This window comes from Neolamprologus multifasciatus, chromosome 6 (assembly GCF_963576455.1).
Source record: "Neolamprologus multifasciatus chromosome 6, fNeoMul1.2, whole genome shotgun sequence".
In the NCBI taxonomy this organism is placed as follows: Eukaryota; Metazoa; Chordata; class Actinopteri; order Cichliformes; family Cichlidae; genus Neolamprologus; species Neolamprologus multifasciatus.
Window position 1 is genome coordinate 31704993 of NC_140444.1, and position 15611 is coordinate 31720603.

Genomic DNA, 15611 nt, shown 5'->3' on the forward strand with positions numbered 1-15611 from the left:
GCTGCAACACCCAGCTGCACAAAACCTTCACTTTTTTTAACAGTTTCACTCTTTGAATATTTTTCATTTCTTACAATCAGAATTCTCCAATAGATTTGTAGAAGAAAATTATTTTCTTTCAGGCATCACCAACTGAACCTGTTATGTTAACGTCTCAAGCTCCAGCCTAACCTCACTTGAATTTTGCTTAGCAAAGTACTTTTCAACTCTAATAATTAGTAAGATTATATTTCTTATCATCTGTTGGTCGTCTGACCTGATAAACTTCAATGAACATTATAACACAGGAGTGATTGTCTCTAAAAATGGGCTCCTGCACGCTTGCAGACATTTTTCCATCACAGCTTATTTATGATGAATGATTTGATAAAAAGCTGTGAAACATTACTGATAAACTTCATGTGATGTTACATTGAAGCCAATTTTCTATTAAAATCAGGGACTTTTCTAACTGACCTCTGACCTTTGAGCAGTAGTGTGTACTGTATGCTTGTATGTAACTGTATCTGACCTGGATTTTATCACCAGTTTCAAATAAGAATCTTCTTTAAAGTCTGTCTTTCAATACAAATGAAGTTAAACTTTATCAAGGCTGATGGTAAACTGTCCCTAACAAGTCCACTTTATTGCGTGCTCATTGACTTTCTCCTATCAGAGCTGTTTAACAAGCCCACTTTATACATGCTTATTAATCTATCACGCTTATCAGTGGCTCATGGTTGCTTAAAGCCTATGTCTGAACTTGACCACAGAGGCAGAGCATCATTCAATCTTGGCAGCAGCTCCAGGATGACAAACTCCACTTTCTCTGCATCAAGACAGCTCATAACTTTTTAACAGTCTCTCCTGATAGTCTCATATCATCTGCTCTAATCAATAACGGTACACTATCATTACAATGTAGACTACAGCTCAAAAGTCTGAGGTGAATTAGAAATGTCTTGTTTTCTGAATAGACTCAAATTAGGTTTCAGATTGAATCACAGCAATTTTAAAAAAAATAATCATATAAATGCTTAATATTAACACTGATCACAAATCATGAATGATTTTTAATAGAATATCTACAGAGGTGTTCAGAGACCCATTTTCAGCAATAATCCCTCCTGTGTTCAGTGGTACATTGTCTTATCTAATGCAAGCTTAACACATTAAAGCCTAACTTATCACTCAAAACAGCTTTTTAAGAGATTTTTGCACAAACTGAAACTATTGTGGTGATTAAAGAAACAATAAATGTGTCTGGATCATCCCAGTGTTTGTTTTTAACCTCATGAAACCAAGTTTCCATTTTCCTCTAAAGGGGCTGCAACACCCAGCTGCACAAAACCTTCACTTTTTTTAACAGTTTCACTCTTTGAATATTTTTCATTTCTTACAATCAGAATTCTCCAATAGATTTGTAGAAGAAAATTATTTTCTTTCAGGCATCACCAACTGAACCTGTTATGTTAACGTCTCAATCTCCAGCCTAACCTCATTGAATTTTGCTTAGCAAAGTACTTTTCAACTCTAATAATTAGTAAGATTATATTTCTTATCATCTGTTGGTCGTCTGACCTGATAAACTTCAATGAACATTATGACACAGGAGTGATTGTCTCTAAAAATGGGCTCCTGCACGCTTGCAGACATTTTTCCATCACAACTTATTTATGATGAATGATTTGATTAAAGCTGTGAAACATTACTGATAAACTTCATGTGATGTTACATTAAAGCCAATTTTCTATTAAAATCAGGGGACTTTTCTAACTGACCTCTGACCTTTGAGCAGTAGTGTGTACTGTATGCTTGTATGTAACTGTATCTGACCTGGATTTTATCACCAGTTTCAAATAAGAAGCTTCTTTAAAGTCTGTCTTTCAATACAAATGAAGTTAAACTTTATCAAGGCTGATGGTAAACTGTCCCTAACAAGTCCACTTTATTGCGTGCTCATTGACTTTCTCCTATCAGAGCTGTTTAACAAGCCCACTTTATACATGCTTATTAATCTATCACGCTTATCAGTGGCTCATGGTTGCTTAAAGCCTATGTCTGAACTTGACCACAGAGGCAGAGCATCATTCAATCTTGGCAGCAGCTCCAGGATGACAAACTCCACTTTCTCTGCATCAAGACAGCTCATAACTTTTTAACAGTCTCTCCTGATAGTCTCATATCATCTGCTCTAATCAATAACGGTACACTATCATTACAATGTAGACTACAGCTCAAAAGTCTGAGGTGAATTAGAAATGTCTTGTTTTCTGAATAGACTCAAATTTGGTTTCAGATTGAATCACAGCAATTTATAAAATAATCATATAAATGCTTAATATTAACACTGATCACAAATCATGAATGATTTTTAATAGAATATCTACAGAGGTGTTCAGAGACCCATTTTCAGCAATAATCCCTCCTGTGTTCAGTGGTACATTGTCTTATCTAATGCAAGCTTAACACATTAAAGCCTAACTTATCACTCAAAACAGCTTTTTAAGAGATTTTTAGCACAAACTGAAACTATTGTGGTGATTAAAGAAACAATAAATGTGTCTGGATCATCCCAGTGTTTGTTTTTAACCTCATGAAACCAAGTTTCCATTTTCCTCTAAAGGGGCTGCAACACCCAGCTGCACAAAACCTTCACTTTTTTTAACAGTTTCACTCTTTGAATATTTTTCATTTCTTACAAACAGAATTCTCCAATAGATTTGTAGAAGAAAATTATTTTCTTTCAGGCATCACCAACTGAACCTGTTATGTTAACGTCTCAATCTCCAGCCTAACCTCATTGAATTTTGCTTAGCAAAGTACTTTTCAACTCTAATAATTAGTAAGATTATATTTCTTATCATCTGTTGGTCGTCTGACCTGATAAACTTCAGTGAACATTATGACACAGGAGTGATTGTCTCTAAAAATGGGCTCCTGCACGCTTGCAGACATTTTTCCATCACAACTTATTTATGATGAATGATTTGATAAAAGCTGTGAAACATTACTGATAAACTTCATGTGATGTTACATTAAAGCCAATTTTCTATTAAAATCAGGGACTTTTCTAACTGACCTCTGACCTTTGAGCAGTAGTGTGTACTGTATGCTTGTATGTAACTGTATCTGACCTGGATTTTATCACCAGTTTCAAATAAGAATCTTCTTTAAAGTCTGTCTTTCAATACAAATGAAGTTAAACTTTATCAAGGCTGATGGTAAACTGTCCCTAACAAGTCCACTTTATTGCGTGCTCATTGACTTTCTCCTATCAGAGCTGTTTAACAAGCCCACTTTATACATGCTTATTAATCTATCACGCTTATCAGTGGCTCATGGTTGCTTAAAGCCTATGTCTGAACTTGACCACAGAGGCAGAGCATCATTCAATCTTGGCAGCAGCTCCAGGATGACAAACTCCACTTTCTCTGCATCAAGACAGCTCATAACGTTTTAACAGTCTCTCCTGATAGTCTCATATCATCTGCTCTAATCAATAACGGTACACTATCAATACAATGTAGACTACAGCTCAAAAGTCTGAGGTGAATTAGAAATGTCTTGTTTTCTGAATAGACTCAAATTAGGTTTCAGATTGAATCACAGCAATTTATGAAAATAATCATATAAATGCTTAATATTAACACTGATCACAAATCATGAATGATTTTTAATAGAATATCTACAGAGGTGTTCAGAGACCCATTTTCAGCAATAATCCCTCCTGTGTTCAGTGGTACATTGTCTTATCTAATGCAAGCTTAACACATTAAAGCCTAACTTATCACTCAAAACAGCTTTTTAAGAGATTTTTGCACAAACTGAAACTATTGTGGTGATTAAAGAAACAATAAATGTGTCTGGATCATCCCAGTGTTTGTTTTTAACCTCATGAAACCAAGTTTCCATTTTCCTCTAAAGGGGCTGCAACACCCAGCTGCACAAAACCTTCACTTTTTTTAACAGTTTCACTCTTTGAATATTTTTCATTTCTTACAATCAGAATTCTCCAATAGATTTGTAGAAGAAAATTATTTTCTTTCAGGCATCACCAACTGAACCTGTTATGTTAACGTCTCAAGCTCCAGCCTAACCTCACTGAATTTTGCTTAGCAAAGTACTTTTCAACTCTAATAATTAGTAAGATTATATTTCTTATCATCTGTTGGTCGTCTGACCTGATAAACTTCAATGAACATTATGACACAGGAGTGATCTGTCTCTAAAAATGGGCTCCTGCACGCTTGCAGACATTTTTCCATCACAACTTATTTATGATGAATGATTTGATAAAAAGCTGTGAAACATTACTGATAAACTTCATGTGATGTTACATTAAAGCCTAATTTTCTATTAAAATCGGGGACTTTTCTAACTGACCTCTGACCTTTGAGCAGTAGTGTGTACTGTATGCTTGTATGTAACTGTATCTGACCTGGATTTTATCACCAAGTTTCAAATAAGAATCTTCTTTAAAGTCTGTCTTTCAATACAAATGAAGTTAAACTTTATCAAGGCTGATGGTAAACTGTCCCTAACAAGTCCACTTTATTGCGTGCTCATTGACTTTCTCCTATCAGAGCTGTTTAACAAGCCCACTTTATTACTTGCTTATTAATCTATCACGCTTATCAGTGGCTCATGGTTGCTTAAAGCCTATGTCTGAACTTGACCACAGAGGCAGAGCATCATTCAATCTTGGCAGCAGCTCCAGGATGACAAACTCCACTTTCTCTGCATCAAGACAGCTCATAACTTTTTAACAGTCTCTCCTGATAGTCTCATATCATCTGCTCTAATCAATAACGGTACACTATCAATTACAATGTAGACTACAGCTCAAAAGTCTGAGGTGAATTAGAAATGTCTTGTTTTCTGAATAGACTCAAATTTGGTTTCAGATTGAATCACAGCAATTTTTAAAAAATAATCATATAAATGCTTAATATTAACACTGATCACAAATCATGAATGATTTTTAATAGAATATCTACAGAGGTGTTCAGAGACCCATTTTCAGCAATAATCCCTCCTGTGTTCAGTGGTACATTGTCTTATCTAATGCAAGCTTAACACATTAAAGCCTAACTTATCACTCAAAAAAGCTTTTTAAGAGATTTCTGCACAAACTGAAACTATTGTGGTGATTAAAGAAACAATAAATGTGTCTGGATCATCCCAGTGTTTGTTTTTAACCTCATGAAACCAAGTTTCCATTTTCCTCTAAAGGGGCTGCAACACCCAGCTGCACAAAACCTTCACTTTTTTTAACAGTTTCACTCTTTGAATATTTTTCATTTCTTACAATCAGAATTCTCCAATAGATTTGTAGAAGAAAATTATTTTCTTTCAGGCATCACCAACTGAACCTGTTATGTTAACGTCTCAAGCTCCAGCCTAACCTCACTGAATTTTGCTTAGCAAAGTACTTTTCAACTCTAATAATTAGTAAGATTATATTTCTTATCATCTGTTGGTCGTCTGACCTGATAAACTTCAATGAACATTATAACACAGGAGTGATCGTCTCTAAAAATGGGCTCCTGCACGCTTGCAGACATTTTTCCATCACAACTTATTTATGATGAATGATTTGATTAAAGCTGTGAAACATTACTGATAAACTTCATGTGATGTTACATTAAAGCCAATTTTCTATTAAAATCAGGGACTTTTCTAACTGACCTCTGACCTTTGAGCAGTAGTGTGTACTGTATGCTTGTATGTAACTGTATCTGACCTGGATTTTATCACCAGTTTCAAATAAGAATCTTCTTTAAAGTCTGTCTTTCAATACAAATGAAGTTAAACTTTATCAAGGCTGATGGTAAACTGTCCCTAACAAGTCCACTTTATTGCGTGCTCATTGACTTTCTCCTATCAGAGCTGTTTAACAAGCCCACTTTATACATGCTTATTAATCTATCACGCTTATCAGTGGCTCATGGTTGCTTAAAGCCTATGTCTGAACTTGACCACAGAGGCAGAGCATCATTCAATCTTGGCAGCAGCTCCAGGATGACAAACTCCACTTTCTCTGCATCAAGACAGCTCATAACTTTTTAACAGTCTCTCCGGATAGTCTCATATCATCTGCTCTAATCAATAACCGTACACTATAATTACAATGTAGACTACAGCTCAAAAGTCTGAGGTGAATTAGAAATGTCTTGTTTTCTGAATAGACTCGAATTAGGTATCAGATTGAATCACAGCAGTTTATGAAAATAATCATATAAATGCTTAATATTAACACTGATCACAAATCATGAATGATTTTTAATAGAATATCTACAGAGGTGTTCAGAGACCCATTTTCAGCAATAATCCCTCCTGTGTTCAGTGGTACATTGTCTTATCTAATGCAAGCTTAACACATTAAAGCCTAACTTATCACTCAAAACAGCTTTTTAAGAGATTTTAGCACAAACTGAAACTATTGTGGTGATTAAAGAAACAATAAATGTGTCTGGATCATCCCAGTGTTTGTTTTTAACCTCATGAAACCAAGTTTCCATTTTCCTCTAAAGGGGCTGCAACACCCAGCTGCACAAAACCTTCACTTTTTTTAACAGTTTCACTCTTTGAATATTTTTCATTTCTTACAATCAGAATTCTCCAATAGATTTGTAGAAGAAAATTATTTTCTTTCATGCATCACCAACTGAACCTGTTATGTTAACGTCTCAAGCTCCAGCCTAACCTCATTGAATTTTGCTTAGCAAAGTACTTTTCAACTCTAATAATTAGTAAGATTATATTTCTTATCATCTGTTGGTCGTCTGACCTGATAAACTTCAGTGAACATTATGACACAGGAGTGATTGTCTCTAAAAATGGGCTCCTGCACGCTTGCAGACATTTTTCCATCACAACTTATTTATGATGAATGATTTGATAAAAGCTGTGAAACATTACTGATAAACTTCATGTGATGTTACATTAAAGCCAATTTCTATTAAAATTCAGGGACTTTTCTAACTGACCTCTGACCTTTGAGCAGTAGTGTGTACTGTATGCTTGTATGTAACTGTATCTGACCTGGATTTTATCACCAGTTTCAAATAAGAATCTTACTTTAAAGTCTGTCTTTCAATACAAATAAGTTAAACTTTATCAAGGCTGATGGTAAACTGTCCCTAACAAGTCCACTTTATTGCGTGCTCATTGACTTTCTCCTATCAGAGCTGTTTAACAAGCCCACTTTATACATGCTTATTAATCTATCACGCTTATCAGTGGCTCATGGTTGCTTAAAGCCTATGTCTGAACTTGACCACAGAGGCAGAGCATCATTCAATCTTGGCAGCAGCTCCAGGATGACAAACTCCACTTTCTCTGCATCAAGACAGCTCATAACTTTTTAACAGTCTCTCCTGATAGTCTCATATCATCTGCTCTAATCAATAACCGGTACACTATCAATACAATGTAGACTACAGCTCAAAAGTCTGAGGTGAATTAGAAATGTCTTGTTTTCAGAATAGACTCAAATTTGGTTTCAGATTGAATCACAGCAATTTTTAAAAAATAATCATATAAATGCTTAATATTAACACTGATCACAAATCATGAATGATTTTTAATAGAATATCTACAGAGGTGTTCAGAGACCCATTTTCAGCAATAATCCCTCCTGTGTTCAGTGGTACATTGTCTTATCTAATGCAAGCTTAACACATTAAAGCCTAACTTATCACTCAAAAAAGCTTTTTAAGAGATTTTTGCACAAACTGAAACTATTGTGGTGATTAAAGAAACAATAAATGTGTCTGGATCATCCCAGTGTTTGTTTTTAACCTCATGAAACCAAGTTTCCATTTTCCTCTAAAGGGGCTGCAACACCCAGCTGCACAAAACCTTCACTTTTTTTAACAGTTTCACTCTTTGAATATTTTTCATTTCTTACAATCAGAATTCTCCAATAGATTTGTAGAAAGAAAATTATTTTCTTTCATGCATCACCAACTGAACCTGTTATGTTAACGTCTCAATCTCCAGCCTAACCTCACTGAATTTTGCTTAGCAAAGTACTTTTCAACTCTAATAATTAGTAAGATTATATTTCTTATCATCTGTTGGTCGTCTGACCTGATAAACTTCAATGAACATTATGACACAGGAGTGATTGTCTCTAAAAATGGGCTCCTGCACGCTTGCAGACATTTTTCCATCACAACTTATTTATGATGAATGATTTGATAAAAAGCTGTGAAACATTACTGATAAACTTCATGTGATGTTACATTAAAGCCAATTTCTATTAAAATCAGGGACTTTTCTAACTGACCTCTGACCTTTGAGCAGTAGTGTGTACTGTATGCTTGTATGTAACTGTATCTGACCTGGATTTTATCACCAATTTCAAATAAGAATCTTCTTTAAAGTCTGTCTTTCAATACAAATGAAGTTAAACTTTATCAAGGCTGATGGTAAACTGTCCCTAACAAGTCCACTTTATTGCGTGCTCATTGACTTTCTCCTATCAGAGCTGTTTAACAAGCCCACTTTATACATGCTTATTAATCTATCACGCTTATCAGTGGCTCATGGTTGCTTAAAGCCTATGTCTGAACTTGACCACAGAGGCAGAGCATCATTCAATCTTGGCAGCAGCTCCAGGATGACAAACTCCACTTTCTCTGCATCAAGACAGCTCATAACTTTTTAACAGTCTCTCCTGATAGTCTCATATCATCTGCTCTAATCAATAACGGTACACTATCATTACAATGTAGACTACAGCTCAAAAGTCTGAGGTGAATTAGAAATGTCTTGTTTTCTGAATAGACTCAAATTTGGTTTCAGATTGAATCACAACAATTTATGAAAATAATCATATAAATGCTTAATATTAACACTGATCACAAATCATGAATGATTTTTAATAGAATATCTACAGAGGTGTTCAGAGACCCATTTTCAGCAATAATCCCTCCTGTGTTCAGTGGTACATTGTCTTATCTAATGCAAGCTTAACACATTAAAGCCTAACTTATCACTCAAAACAGCTTTTTAAAGATTTTTTGCACAAACTGAAACTATTGTGGTGATTAAAGAAACAATAAATGTGTCTGGATCATCCCAGTGTTTGTTTTTAACCTCATGAAACCAAGTTTCCATTTTCCTCTAAAGGGGCTGCAACACCCAGCTGCACAAAACCTTCACTTTTTTTAAACAGTTTCACTCTTTGAATATTTTTCATTTCTTACAATCAGAATTCTCCAATAGATTTGTAGAAGAAAATTATTTTCTTTCAGGCATCACCAACTGAACCTGTTATGTTAACGTCTCAAGCTCCAGCCTAACCTCACTGAATTTTGCTTAGCAAAGTACTTTTCAACTCTAATAATTAGTAAGATTATATTTCTTATCATCTGTTGGTCGTCTGACCTGATAAACTTCAATGAACATTATGACACAGGAGTGATTGTCTCTAAAAATGGGCTCCTGCACGCTTGCAGACATTTTTCCATCACAACTTATTTATGATGAATGATTTGATTAAAAGCTGTGAAACATTACTGATAAACTTCATGTGATGTTACATTAAAGCCAATTTTCTATTAAAATCAGGGGACTTTTCTAACTGACCTCTGACCTTTGAGCAGTAGTGTGTACTGTATGCTTGTATGTAACTGTATCTGACCTGGATTTTATCACCAGTTTCAAATAAGAATCTTCTTTAAAGTCTGTCTTTCAATACAAATGAAGTTAAACTTTATCAAGGCTGATGGTAAACTGTCCCTAACAAGTCCACTTTATTGCGTGCTCATTGACTTTCTCCTATCAGAGCTGTTTAACAAGCCCACTTTATACATGCTTATTAATCTATCACGCTTATCAGTGGCTCATGGTTGCTTAAAGCCTATGTCTGAACTTGACCACAGAGGCAGAGCATCATTCAATCTTGGCAGCAGCTCCAGGATGACAAACTCCACTTTCTCTGCATCAAGACAGCTCATAACTTTTTAACAGTCTCTCCGGATAGTCTCATATCATCTGCTCTAATCAATAACGGTACACTATCATTACAATGTAGACTACAGCTCAAAAGTCTGAGGTGAATTAGAAATGTCTTGTTTTCTGAATAGACTCAAATTAGGTTTCAGATTGAATCACAGCAGTTTATGAAAATAATCATATAAATGCTTAATATTAACACTGATCACAAATCATGAATGATTTTTAATAGAATATCTACAGAGGTGTTCAGAGACCCATTTTCAGCAATAATCCCTCCTGTGTTCAGTGGTACATTGTCTTATCTAATGCAAGCTTAACACATTAAAGCCTAACTTATCACTCAAAACAGCTTTTTAAGAGATTTTTGCACAAACTGAAACTATTGTGGTGATTAAAGAAACAATAAATGTGTCTGGATCATCCCAGTGTTTGTTTTTAACCTCATGAAACCAAGTTTCCATTTTCCTCTAAAGGGGCTGCAACACCCAGCTGCACAAAACCTTCACTTTTTTTAACAGTTTCACTCTTTGAATATTTTTCATTTCTTACAATCAGAATTCTCCAATAGATTTGTAGAAGAAAATTATTTTCTTTCAGGCATCACCAACTGAACCTGTTATGTTAACGTCTCAAGCTCCAGCCTAACCTCATTGAATTTTGCTTAGCAAAGTACTTTTCAACTCTAATAATTAGTAAGATTATATTTCTTATCATCTGTTGGTCGTCTGACCTGATAAACTTCAAGTGAACATTATGACACAGGAGTGATTGTCTCTAAAAATGGGCTCCTGCACGCTTGCAGACATTTTTCCATCACAACTTATTTATGATGAATGATTTGATTAAAAGCTGTGAAACATTACTGATAAACTTCATGTGATGTTACATTAAAGCCAATTTTCTATTAAAATCAGGGACTTTTCTAACTGACCTCTGACCTTTGAGCAGTAGTGTGTACTGTATGCTTGTATGTAACTGTATCTGACCTGGATTTTATCACCAGTTTCAAATAAGAAGCTTCTTTAAAGTCTGTCTTTCAATACAAAATAAGTTAAACTTTATCAAGGCTGATGGTAAACTGTCCCTAACAAGTCCACTTTATTGCGTGCTCATTGACTTTCTCCTATCAGAGCTGTTTAACAAGCCCACTTTATACATGCTTATTAATCTATCACGCTTATCAGTGGCTCATGGTTGCTTAAAGCCTATGTCTGAACTTGACCACAGAGGCAGAGCATCATTCAATCTTGGCAGCAGCTCCAGGATGACAAACTCCACTTTCTCTGCATCAAGACAGCTCATAACTTTTTAACAGTCTCTCCTGATAGTCTCATATCATCTGCTCTAATCAATAACCGTACACTATCATTACAATGTAGACTACAGCTCAAAAGTCTGAGGTGAATTAGAAATGTCTTGTTTTCTGAATAGACTCAAATTAGGTTTCAGATTGAATCACAGCAATTTTTAAAAAATAATCATATAAATGCTTAATATTAACACTGATCACAAATCATGAATGATTTTTAATAGAATATCTACAGAGGTGTTCAGAGACCCATTTTCAGCAATAATCCCTCCTGTGTTCAGTGGTACATTGTCTTATCTAATGCAAGCTTAACACATTAAAGCCTAACTTATCACTCAAAACAGCTTTTTAAGAGATTTTTGCACAAACTGAAACTATTGTGGTGATTAAAGAAACAATAAATGTGTCTGGATCATCCCAGTGTTTGTTTTTAACCTCATGAAACCAAGTTTCCATTTTCCTCTAAAGGGGCTGCAACACCCAGCTGCACAAAACCTTCACTTTTTTTAACAGTTTCACTCTTTGAATATTTTTCATTTCTTACAATCAGAATTCTCCAATAGATTTGTAGAAGAAAATTATTTTCTTTCAGGCATCACCAACTGAACCTGTTATGTTAACGTCTCAAGCTCCAGCCTAACCTCATTGAATTTTGCTTAGCAAAGTACTTTTCAACTCTAATAATTAGTAAGATTATATTTCTTATCATCTGTTGGTCGTCTGACCTGATAAACTTCAATGAACATTATGACACAGGAGTGATTGTCTCTAAAAATGGGCTCCTGCACGCTTGCAGACATTTTTCCATCACAACTTATTTATGATGAATGATTTGATAAAAAGCTGTGAAACATTACTGATAAACTTCATGTGATGTTACATTAAAGCCAATTTTCTATTAAAATCAGGGACTTTTCTAACTGACCTCTGACCTTTGAGCAGTAGTGTGTACTGTATGCTTGTATGTAACTGTATCTGACCTGGATTTTATCACCAGTTTCAAATAAGAATCTTCTTTAAAGTCTGTCTTTCAATACAAATGAAGTTAAACTTTATCAAGGCTGATGGTAAACTGTCCCTAACAAGTCCACTTTATTGCGTGCTCATTGACTTTCTCCTATCAGAGCTGTTTAACAAGCCCACTTTATACATGCTTATTAATCTATCACGCTTATCAGTGGCTCATGGTTGCTTAAAGCCTATGTCTGAACTTGACCACAGAGGCAGAGCATCATTCAATCTTGGCAGCAGCTCCAGGATGACAAACTCCACTTTCTCTGCATCAAGACAGCTCATAACTTTTTAACAGTCTCCCTGATAGTCTCATATCATCTGCTCTAATCAATAACGTACACTATCATTACAATGTAGACTACAGCTCAAAAGTCTGAGGTGAATTAGAAATGTCTTGTTTTCTGAATAGACTCAAATTTAGGTTTCAGATTGAATCACAGCAATTTTAAAAAATAATCATATAAATGCTTAATATTAACACTGATCACAAATCATGAATGATTTTTAATAGAATATCTACAGAGGTGTTCAGAGACCCATTTTCAGCAATAATCCCTCCTGTGTTCAGTGGTACATTGTCTTATCTAATGCAAGCTTAACACATTAAAGCCTAACTTATCACTCAAAAAAGCTTTTTAAGAGATTTTTGCACAAACTGAAACTATTGTGGTGATTAAAGAAACAATAAATGTGTCTGGATCATCCCAGTGTTTGTTTTTAACCTCATGAAACCAAGTTTCCATTTTCCTCTAAAGGGGCTGCAACACCCAGCTGCACAAAACCTTCACTTTTTTTTAACAGTTTCACTCTTTGAATATTTTTCATTTCTTACAATCAGAATTCTCCAATAGATTTGTAGAAGAAAATTATTTTCTTTCAGGCATCACCAACTGAACCTGTTATGTTAACGTCTCAAGCTCCAGCCTAACCTCATTGAATTTTGCTTAGCAAAGTACTTTTCAACTCTAATAATTAGTAAGATTATATTTCTTATCATCTGTTGGTCGTCTGACCTGATAAACTTCAATGAACATTATGACACAGGAGTGATTGTCTCTAAAAATGGGCTCCTGCACGCTTGCAGACATTTTTCCATCACAACTTATTTATGATGAATGATTTGATTAAAAGCTGTGAAACATTACTGATAAACTTCATGTGATGTTACATTAAAGCCAATTTTCTATTAAAATCAGGGACTTTTCTAACTGACCTCTGACCTTTGAGCAGTAGTGTGTACTGTATGCTTGTATGTAACTGTATCTGACCTGGATTTTATCACCAGTTTCAATAAGAATCTTCTTTAAAGTCTGTCTTTCAATACAAATGAAGTTAAACTTTATCAAGGCTGATGGTAAACTGTCCCTAACAAGTCCACTTTATTGCGTGCTCATTGACTTTCTCCTATCAGAGCTGTTTAACAAGCCCACTTTATACATGCTTATTAATCTATCACGCTTATCAGTGGCTCATGGTTGCTTAAAGCCTATGTCTGAACTTGACCACAGAGGCAGAGCATCATTCAATCTTGGCAGCAGCTCCAGGATGACAAACTCCACTTTCTCTGCATCAAGACAGCTCATAACTTTTTAACAGTCTCTCCTGATAGTCTCATATCATCTGCTCTAATCAATAACCATACACTATCATTACAATGTAGACTACAGCTCAAAAGTCTGAGGTGAATTAGAAATGTCTTGTTTTCTGAATAGACTCAAATTAGGTTTCAGATTGAATCACAGCAATTTATGAAAATAATCATATAAATGCTTAATATTAACACTGATCACAAATCATGAATGATTTTTAATAGAATATCTACAGAGGTGTTCAGAGACCCATTTTCAGCAATAATCCCTCCTGTGTTCAGTGGTACATTGTCTTATCTAATGCAAGCTTAACACATTAAAGCCTAACTTATCACTCAAAACAGCTTTTTAAGAGATTTTAGCACAAACTGAAACTATTGTGGTGATTAAAGAAACAATAAATGTGTCTGGATCATCCCAGTGTTTGTTTTTAACCTCATGAAACCAAGTTTCCATTTTCCTCTAAAGGGGCTGCAACACCCAGCTGCACAAAACCTTCACTTTTTTTAACAGTTTCACTCTTTGAATATTTTTCATTTCTTACAATCAGAATTCTCCAATAGATTTGTAGAAGAAATTATTTTCTTTCATGCATCACCAACTGAACCTGTTATGTTAACGTCTCAAGCTCCAGCCTAACCTCATTGAATTTTGCTTAGCAAAGTACTTTTCAACTCTAATAATTAGTAAGATTATATTTCTTATCATCTGTTGGTCGTCTGACCTGATAAACTTCAATGAACATTATGACACAGGAGTGATTGTCTCTAAAAATGGGCTCCTGCACGCTTGCAGACATTTTTCCATCACAACTTATTGATGATGAAGGATTTGATTAAAAGCTGTGAAACATTACTGATAAACTTCATGTGATGTTACATTAAAGCCAATTTTCTATTAAAATCAGGGACTTTTCTAACTGACCTCTGACCTTTGAGCAGTAGTGTGTACTGTATGCTTGTATGTAACTGTATCTGACCTGGATTTTATCACCAGTTTCAAATAAGAATCTTCTTTAAAGTCTGTCTTTCAATACAAAATAAGTTAAACTTTATCAAGGCTGATGGTAAACTGTCCCTAACAAGTCCACTTTATTGCGTGCTCATTGACTTTCTCCTATCAGAGCTGTTTAACAAGCCCACTTTATACATGCTTATTAATCTATCACGCTTATCAGTGGCTCATGGTTGCTTAAAGCCTATGTCTGAACTTGACCACAGAGGCAGAGCATCATTCAATCTTGGCAGCAGCTCCAGGATGACAAACTCCACTTTCTCTGCATCAAGACAGCTCATAACTTTTTAACAGTCTCCCTGATAGTCTCATATCATCTGCTCTAATCAATAACCAGTACACTATCATTACAATGTAGACTACAGCTCAAAAGTCTGAGGTGAATTAGAAATGTCTTGTTTTCATGAATAGACTCAAATTAGGTTTCAGATTGAATCACAGCAATTTTTAAAAATAATCATATAAATGCTTAATATTAACACTGATCACAAATCATGAATGATTTTTAATAGAATATCTACAGAGGTGTTCAGAGACCCATTTTCAGCAATAATCCCTCCTGTGTTCAGTGTTACATTGTCTTATCTAATGCAAGCTTAACACATTAAAGCCTAACTTATCACTCAAAACAGCTTTTTAAGAGATTTTTGCACAAACTGAAACTATTGTGGTGATTAAAGAAACAATAAATGTGTCTGGATCATCCCAGTGTTTGTTTTTAACCTCATGAAACC